The sequence below is a fragment of the Molossus molossus genome, unplaced genomic scaffold (assembly GCF_014108415.1).
Source record: "Molossus molossus isolate mMolMol1 unplaced genomic scaffold, mMolMol1.p scaffold_m16_p_1, whole genome shotgun sequence".
Classification (NCBI taxonomy): domain Eukaryota; kingdom Metazoa; phylum Chordata; class Mammalia; order Chiroptera; family Molossidae; genus Molossus; species Molossus molossus.
The window spans coordinates 136583484-136591762 of NW_023425344.1; the positions used below are offsets into that span (position 1 = coordinate 136583484).

At 46.7% G+C, this 8279-nt stretch overlaps 1 pseudogene; it reads left to right on the forward strand.

Annotated features, from left to right (window-relative positions):
• The first annotated feature begins 326 nt into the window (after window positions 1-326).
• Window positions 327-6949, forward strand: LOC118641008 (annotated as a pseudogene).
• Window positions 6950-8279: the final 1330 nt, after the last annotated feature.

The window sequence follows — 8279 nt, forward strand, 5'->3', positions numbered from 1 at the left end:
TAGTCCTTTGGGGATTTGTGTATTTGTGCTAAATGCTTGTTTTAAAGAACCTTTCTGTTTTCAACAACTCATGTATAGTCAAAAAGTTCTGCCACCCCAGCCTGTTGGCTTGAAGAGAAATATTTGTAGGATTTGGTGTGGACTTAAACAAAGAACCGATCTCTCCTACATGTATCTGCACTGCCAAGGCGAGAACTGTGAAGCTTCCTTACCCTTGGCTCAGAACGTGGAACCACGTAATTATTACACCCCCCCACCCCGCCCTGGAATTGTTACCTGGCTTCACTGGAGCACTGGAGTCCCCAGCTCCCTAAAGAAGGGCCGAAATGAGGCCTGGTTTGGTGCTCAACTCTCGCCTGCAGCTTTGTGCAGGCTCTGAACACAACTGGCTCTACGCCCTTCCCTATGCTCATGCTCAGAGTGGGCCTGGTGGCCATGGTACAGATTGAATGGCTCCTTCCCGCTTGGCATGTGGGAAGAAGACAAAGCTTTGTGGAGACAATTGACCAGGCCTTCAACTCCTGGGGACACAAGAGTTGAACTTGCACGTGGCCATCCTGGGCCCCACGAAGCCATTCCTAAGCCAGGGTCAGGGGTGATAGCCAAGACTGAGGATCCTTGGATCTCTCTGCATTGGCAGCAGCTTTGGTGATTTGGTTAAGAGTGGCTGGAACACAAAGAAAATGAAAAGCATTTGCCCAAGGGGAGCAGTACGGCAGGAATGAATGTCCTGGGAGGCTGGACGTGGCCCTTTTCCACTGGTCCTCCTTGCCCTTCTTTCCACCCGCCCAGGAACCTCTTAGCATGTGGGACACTCCTGTCTCTACTGCTAAGGAAAAGCAACTGGTCTCCGAATTCTCAGGTTACCCTCCCTTTGTTTAACAGCTTTTAGAGAAAGGACATTTTAAGAAAGGAAAGACTTGAACTTCCTCAGTAGAGGAGAATCCCTATTTCAACAGGCCACAGAAATAGCCAATCCCCCCCCCCCCCCACCCACACACACACATACACGCAATCTTAAAGATTCTCAGGGGGAAGGGAGTCATTGATTTGAGGACCATCAGGAAATGCCTTCTTTCTGCCTCGGATTTGGAAAGCTCAAATTGTACAAGATTTGGAAACTCTGTGCACTCTTCCTATGCACCCACCCATTCCCATCACACATAAGAAGCAACCCTTTTATGCCTCTGGGAGCCAAGGTCAAAAACGACCCTATCTCATCACCCATCGATTGTCAATTCTGCGGATTCTAACTGCTTTCCCCTGTTGCTCTTACTCCCCTTCCCAAAAGTTCCCATTTGTTTTATTTTTTCTCCAGCCTAGGCCCTAGGTGATAGATTCCAGCATGAATTTTAATTGCTTCAATCGGCAGTCTTTCTCCCAGCCCTCAGTCAGAGAAGCTGGATGGTGGGTCCTAGGACTGTGCGCTCTAAAGCGCAGCAGGAACACAGCCGGGGACCTGGAGGCTCAGTAGGCAGGCATTAGGGGCTACTAAGGAGCTGAAATGAGCCCATTAACCTGAAGGTGCCCTTCCCCTACCATCCCCTCTGCAAGCTTGAGAACCACCCGGGATTTTGGCCCAACCACTCCGTTCTCAAGGTCACAGCGACCCCAGCACTCTCTTGAAGAAAGGTGGTGTGGGAAACTACTTGCCTTTTCTGCAGTGGGAACCAGACCTCATACAACATGCCAATCAGTGCTTAGATAAGACTCATCTTCTCCACCACCCTTCCCACCTAGCTAAGGTCTCTAGTCCACCCTTCCCAGAGGCCAGAGAGAAGTCAGCCATATTAGCACCCTGGACCACACATCCAGGCCTGTGGTGAAGCCCACACGCTCTCCCTGGCCCGCTGTGGGGAGCTCGCCTGCAGGCCTCCCACCCACTCACTCCCACTCCAGCTCTTGGGTACAGTCTGACTCTCACCCTGATGATTCACCTCTCTCCCTCTCCCATTTTTGGCTCCGCCCCCCCTGATCCATCCGCAGTGGGTTCCCTCACCTTCAAAATCATTCCGGCTCTCAGAGCTTGCCCCTCTCCTGTCTGTGAGAATCCGCCCGTCCCCTTCCCTGTTTAACATTCACAGCTTTCAGAGCCTTGCCTAGTCTAGAAACCCTAAGTAACTCCAATAAACACACACACACACACACACGTGCGCTCGCACACGCAGACACGCACGTTTTCTGACCCTGAGTGAAACTCACCCTCTGTCACGGGGCCACACGCGGTGCCCTCCTCCTTCCACACACAGGCACTGCGCTCAGGACCGAGCCTAGGGCAGCTCCCGGACACTTCGCACTCGGAGGCGATCTGCTCCAATCTCGTAGCGCCAGTGGCATCTCCTGGCTCCAGCTTTTGGTCCTTCGGGTCTGAAGATGGCTCCGGGGATCCCAAGAACCGCGGCACAGGTAGGAGAATCAGGACCTGCAGCAGGCGAGCTGTGAGGGTGGACTGGGGTTTGTGGAGCTGGGGAAGACGAAGGTTTTCCACCTGCAACAGGAAACTTTGGCGGCTTCGCGCTACTCTTTGGGTAAGTTCCTGATGGCTCAAGAGACCAAAACCCTACAGGTCTTTATCTCATAAGAAGTCCCTCCAAGAATCCTGGGCCTATTCCACTGAAGTCCGGGCGAGCCTTCCCAGGACAGGCGCCTCCTGGACCCTCAATTCCGCGGGCCTGGGACACTGCCACCATCTTGGTGTCTGTACCCTGGAATGGGACAGAGTAGCAGTGTGGAAAAGAAAAATTGGAATGGGGAGAAAATTCTTGGTTTAAAAAGAGAGCCTGCGAGGAAATGGACAGGCTCGGTGTCTAGGAAAACTCGCCCCAGCGAGCAGGTAGGGGAGGGAGTTTGCCTGAACCAACTGGCACTAGAAGGCAAGTGCAGGGGCCACGATGTGGGCTTCTCCTTGGGAAAAGAATCGGAAAACTGAGGGCCAGGCAGGATCCCCAAATACCTGCACCTCCCCCACTTGCCTGCAGTGCCAAACCCTGGGTAGCCCCTTCCTGCACCCCCGGTTTATTGATGTTGTTCACATAGAACGAAATTTCACACGTCCGTCTGTCTGCTCTTCCCTTTCTGCCTCGCCGACCTTCTGCCTGCCTTTCCTTACAGCAGAGCCTGGTGTCAGGTGGCCCAGAAGTTCATGGGTGGCATCGGAAACAAGCTGTGGGGTGAGTGCTGGTGCCCAGGGGCAGGGAGGCGAACTGGGCGAGGTGCCTCAGGGCGAAGGTGCACAGCCATCTTCTCAGCTCTGCATCCCCTGCAGCGGAGTCCGGGGGTTACTTGGTCCAGGATGGGAGGGGGCTAGGGAGCCCAGCCTACGGGCGGCTGAGCGAGATCCACTTTCCATGTTCTTGCCCAGCTCTGCTGTATGGAGACGCCAAGAAGCCGGTGGAGAGCGGCGGGAGCGAGTCCCCGAGGGCCACTTCCAGGAAGGCAGCCTGTGCCTGCAACCAGAAGCCCTGCACTGTCCCAAAGGGGATGTCAACTATGCCTTTCTACACTCCACAGGTAAAGGCGCCTCGCTGGACATCCAGGAGCCACTGCCCCTCGCTCTGCCCCACCCACTGCCGCCTGGAAGAAGCCCGCATCATGAACCCTACCCCAAACTTCTAGGTAGAAGGCCCAGGCCAACCTTAGGATAATCTTCAGAGGAAAATGAGACATGCAGGGCTTGCTCCCTGGGTCCCAGACTCCATCACAGTCCCTACGCTGCGCTGGGAGCCCGCATTGGACCCGGGCTCTGGGGCATAGGCACTCTTCCTCTAGCGCCGCCCTTGGGGCTGCAAGTGGCCCAGGTGTCCCTGTGCGCAGAGCTCCTGGTTGGCTTCTTTGGGCCACTGAGGCCTAGGGTGGGACTCCATTCCAAGTTCAAAGCTCAAAGACTTTCTTTTATTTATTTTTTAAATCTTTATTGTTGGATGTAAAATGTATTATAGATGTTTCACATTTTTCCCCCATTGACCCTCTCCTCCCCACTCCCGCCTCCCTCCCACCTTTTCCCATAATATTGTCTGTGTCCATTGGTTATGCATATAAGTTCTTTGGTTTATTTATTCCCACCCCCTCAACACCTTTCCCTTTGAGGTTTGTCAGTCTAGCAATGAATTTGTGCTTCTTAATCCCTTCATCTTTTTCACCCATTGCCCCAACTCCCCTCCCAACTGGGAACTAACAACATGTTCTCTGTATCTATGAGAATGTTTCTGTTCTACCTGTTCATTTTGTTTGTAGATTCCATTGTTGATAGATATGTATTCATTGCCATTTTGTTTGTTCATACATTTTATCCTTTTCTTCAAAAAAGACCCTTCATCATTTCATATAATAACGGTTTGGTAGTGATGAACTCCTTTAACTTTTTCTTGTCTGGGAAAGTTTTTATATGTCCATCGATTCTAAATGAGAGCTTTGCAGGATAGAGTAATCTTGGTTGTAGGTTCTTGGTTTTCATCACTCTGAATATTTCTTGCCACTCCCTTCTGGCCTGCAAAGTTTCTTTTGAGAAATCAGCTGACAGCCTTATGGGAACTCCCTTGTAGGTAACTAGCTGCCTTTCTCTTGCTGCTTTTAAGATTCTCTCTTTGTCATGAACCTGTTGCATTTTGATGATGATGTGTCTTGGTGTGGGCCTCTTGGGGTTCATCTTGTTTGGGACTCTCTGTACTTCCTGGACTTGTATGTCTGTTTCCTTCACCAAGTTAGGAAAGTTTTCTGCCATTATTGTTTCAAACAGGTTTGCGATTTCTTGTTCTCGCTCTTCTCCTTCTGGCACCCCCAAGATGCGAATGTTGGCATGCTTGAAGTTGTCCCAGAGGCTCCTTACACTATCCTCATTTTTTTGGATTCTTTTTTCTTTTCGCTGTTCTGATTGTGCATTTTTTGTTTCCTTATATTCCAAATCGATGGTTTGCTCCTTGGATTTACATACTCTATTATTGAAGCTGTGTAAATTATTATTCTTTATTTCAGTTAATGCCTCCTTCAATTCTAACTGTGTATTCATGATTTCTAACTGGTCCTTTTTTATGTTCTTGAGGCCCTCCCTAAGTTCACTGAGGTTCTCACTAAGTTCATTGAGCATCCTTATAAGCAGTATTTTGAACTCAGTATCTGCTAGTTTGCTTATCTCTATTTCGCTTAGTTCTTTTATTGGGGTTTTGTTCTGTTCTTTCATTTGGGACCTGTTTCTTTGTCTCCTCATTTTGGCTGCTTCCCTGTGTTTGTTTCTGTGTATTACTTAACGAGAGGTATGGGGCTCGCTGAGACCAGATGCTGCTCGTATGAAAGAATCTAGGAAAAACCTGAAGCAGGATCCAAGACCTGCCAATCCTATGGTTAAGCAAGTGGCAACAGCTTGGGTGGGCTTGAACATTGGGTGGGGTGGGGTAGGGCCTCAGGGAGTCACCAGGGTGTGGCTACCAGTGTGAGCCAGGTTGCTGGAGTCCCAGATATGGTGACTGTCTGCCACCCCTGGGAAGGGCTCACCAAAGGAACAAAGGCCTCTTACAGCACATTTGTCCCCGAGAAAGGGTTCACTCTTTAGCCCTTGGTCCAGTGCCAAACAGCTCAGTTCTTCCCTGTATGTCTCTGGCGCTGCCTCCCCTCTGAGCTTAGAGGGAGAGAGTCCGATAAGTCCATGGGTGGGCCCTTTAGGGAGCTGCCTGGGGCTCCAGCTGCTTAAGCCTCCCTGAGCCTCAGTTCCCACTGGTTTTTCTAGCCAGAAGTTATGGGGACTTCTCTTCCTGGCACTGGAACTCTGAGCGGGGCACCAGGTGCAGGACGGGGTCCCCTGAGTCTTCAGGAAGGACCTTCCCAGCCACGGGAGCCTCCTGACTTTTATCCGCCACACTTGGGCGTAGGACCAGCCCGTCGCGCCGCCCTCGCTGCCCCTCATGCCTCCGCCCCTCCTACCAGTCTGGATGTGGCTGTTGCTTTAATTTCGTAGTTGTAGGACTTCCATTCAGCTTGATTTCAGGCAGTTTTGAATGATGTTTGTTCTGTAGTTTAGTTGTAACTTTGATGTGGTTGTGGGAGGACGTGATACCGCGTTTACCTACGCCGCCCTCTTGACCGGAAGTCCTCCGCAAAGACTTTCTAAGTATTTACATCCTAAGAGTAATTTGAGGCTGCGATTTCACAGAATTATTCTATTCACGTGAAAACTGCACGCGGTTTTGCTCCCTTGCGTTTACACACCTAGTCATCCAAACACAGGCGCGACACACACACACACACACACACACACACACCACTTTGGAAACAGAGGCTTTCTTAATTGGCCAGAGATCCTATTTTGCAAGTTCCCATTTGCCTGGTTTGCCCAGAGTCATTCCACAAACATTTCTGATGTGGATAATTTACATAATCATTTAGGATAATTTACTGAGAAATAACATTTAGGAGGAACCCATGCGAAGATGCAAACTCTCTTTTAAAAACAAAGCAAACAAGTTTTGAATTCAAATGCAAGAATTCATTTGGGGTGAGTGGGTGAGAGAAATACTAAATTCTCTCATTTCTTTATCTTTGAGAAATGCTTCTCTTTTAAAGAAAACGCTCTGAGTTTCTAGAAGATTTTTTTAAACACACAATCACTCAGTTCATAGAGAAATTGCTGGAGCAGGATCTTGCTTGGGTGTTTTCATAGCAAAATTAAAATGTGTCATTTTGAGTCCATTCCTTTGACCTACTACCAGCCTGTGATGGAGAAAGACCCACCCTGGCGTTTCTGCAGAATGTTATGGAAATTTTGCTGCAGTGTGTGGTGAAAAGTTTGGGTAGATCAACCAAAGTGATTGATTTTTATTACCTTAATAAACTTTTTCAAGAATATAATTGGGAATTGGCAGACCAACCACAGAATTCGAAGGAAATTTTGATGCATTGCCAAACAACTCTAAAATATGCAATTAAAACAGGTATTGTCCCATCAGAAATAATAAAGCTCTTTTTTCTTTCACAATATTTTTTTATAATAATTTCTTGTTTTTGGAGTTACTGATATTTTCAAATTTATAAAACATTTTCATCATTTAAAAAATAGTCATTAGTAGAATTATTCAAATCAAAAGCACCCTTTACTATTAGTGCTAATGCTAATGAAGTTGATGTCAGAAACATTACCTAATTATAAATTGTATTTTACATTGCCCATATTTGGTCATGGAGGGTAACCACTGATGTAGACACAACCATTTGTCAGCAGAGGCCAGTAGAAGTGACCCAAAATGCAGAAAAAAGGGGAATATGGAAATGAATGCTCACAAAAACATGATTTGAACAAAATACTAATGTACTGCTGGTAATTTTCTTTGCATAGGAAGGGTCATAAGTTGGACAAATCATCCTATGTAATTATTAATCCAGAGGGATAATATTTTGGCATTGTTTCAAATGGCCAGCACTTTAGATTTTAACTCCACGTTGTCTCTATTTTTAAGGAATGTACACAAAAGAAAACACAATTCCAACTGCCTTAATAATTCAGCCATATTATATAAAAATGTGTGCTTCATGGCCACTTTGTATATAAGATAAAGGAGAAGAAGGGAGGCGGTGAAGGAAGTCAGATATCCTTAGGGGAAAATGTATTGCTTTTTCACAGTTCTCTTCATACTTTGTCCATGTTATAATGCCAGGTGTACTGTTTGTTTGGGTGCATTTTAAGTTTTAATTTTGTCTACACAATGTCAGCTATTCATCTTTCAAGTCATGATTACCCCTTTCTTTCCTACATGGTCTCTAATCATCCAAATACAAGGTGACATTACACTTCATTAGAGCAATAAAAATGACTGAATTTTCAGGAGAGTGGGTGAAGAGAAGATCTTTGCTGTGTGATTTTCGACCTGTGTATGTGTGTGTGTGTGTGGGGTGGTGGTTCTTTGTACATTCTTTATATCAACAGAGAGGAAAGGTATGCATAGAAGAAACCTTAGGAAAATGGTTTACTGAATTATTAGTATCCACTTTTGTGAGCCTATAGACTTAAAACTGGATACATAGGGAAAATAATTTAGTATGATGATTTCTTGCTATCAAACTCTGTACAGAATGGATTTTGAAGGCTTATTGGATATTATTCTCAATTATGTTCACAGAGAGTCACATGCTGTATATACTAGGTAGTAAAGATTTTTTTCTTCCAGCTTTTCATGTATCTGTAAGTACAAACCCGAACAATGCTTTTAATTTATTTATGTTAGACCCATTCTCCTAACCTAATATTTAAATGTTAATACTAAAAGGCTACCTATATTATTATTATTATTATATTG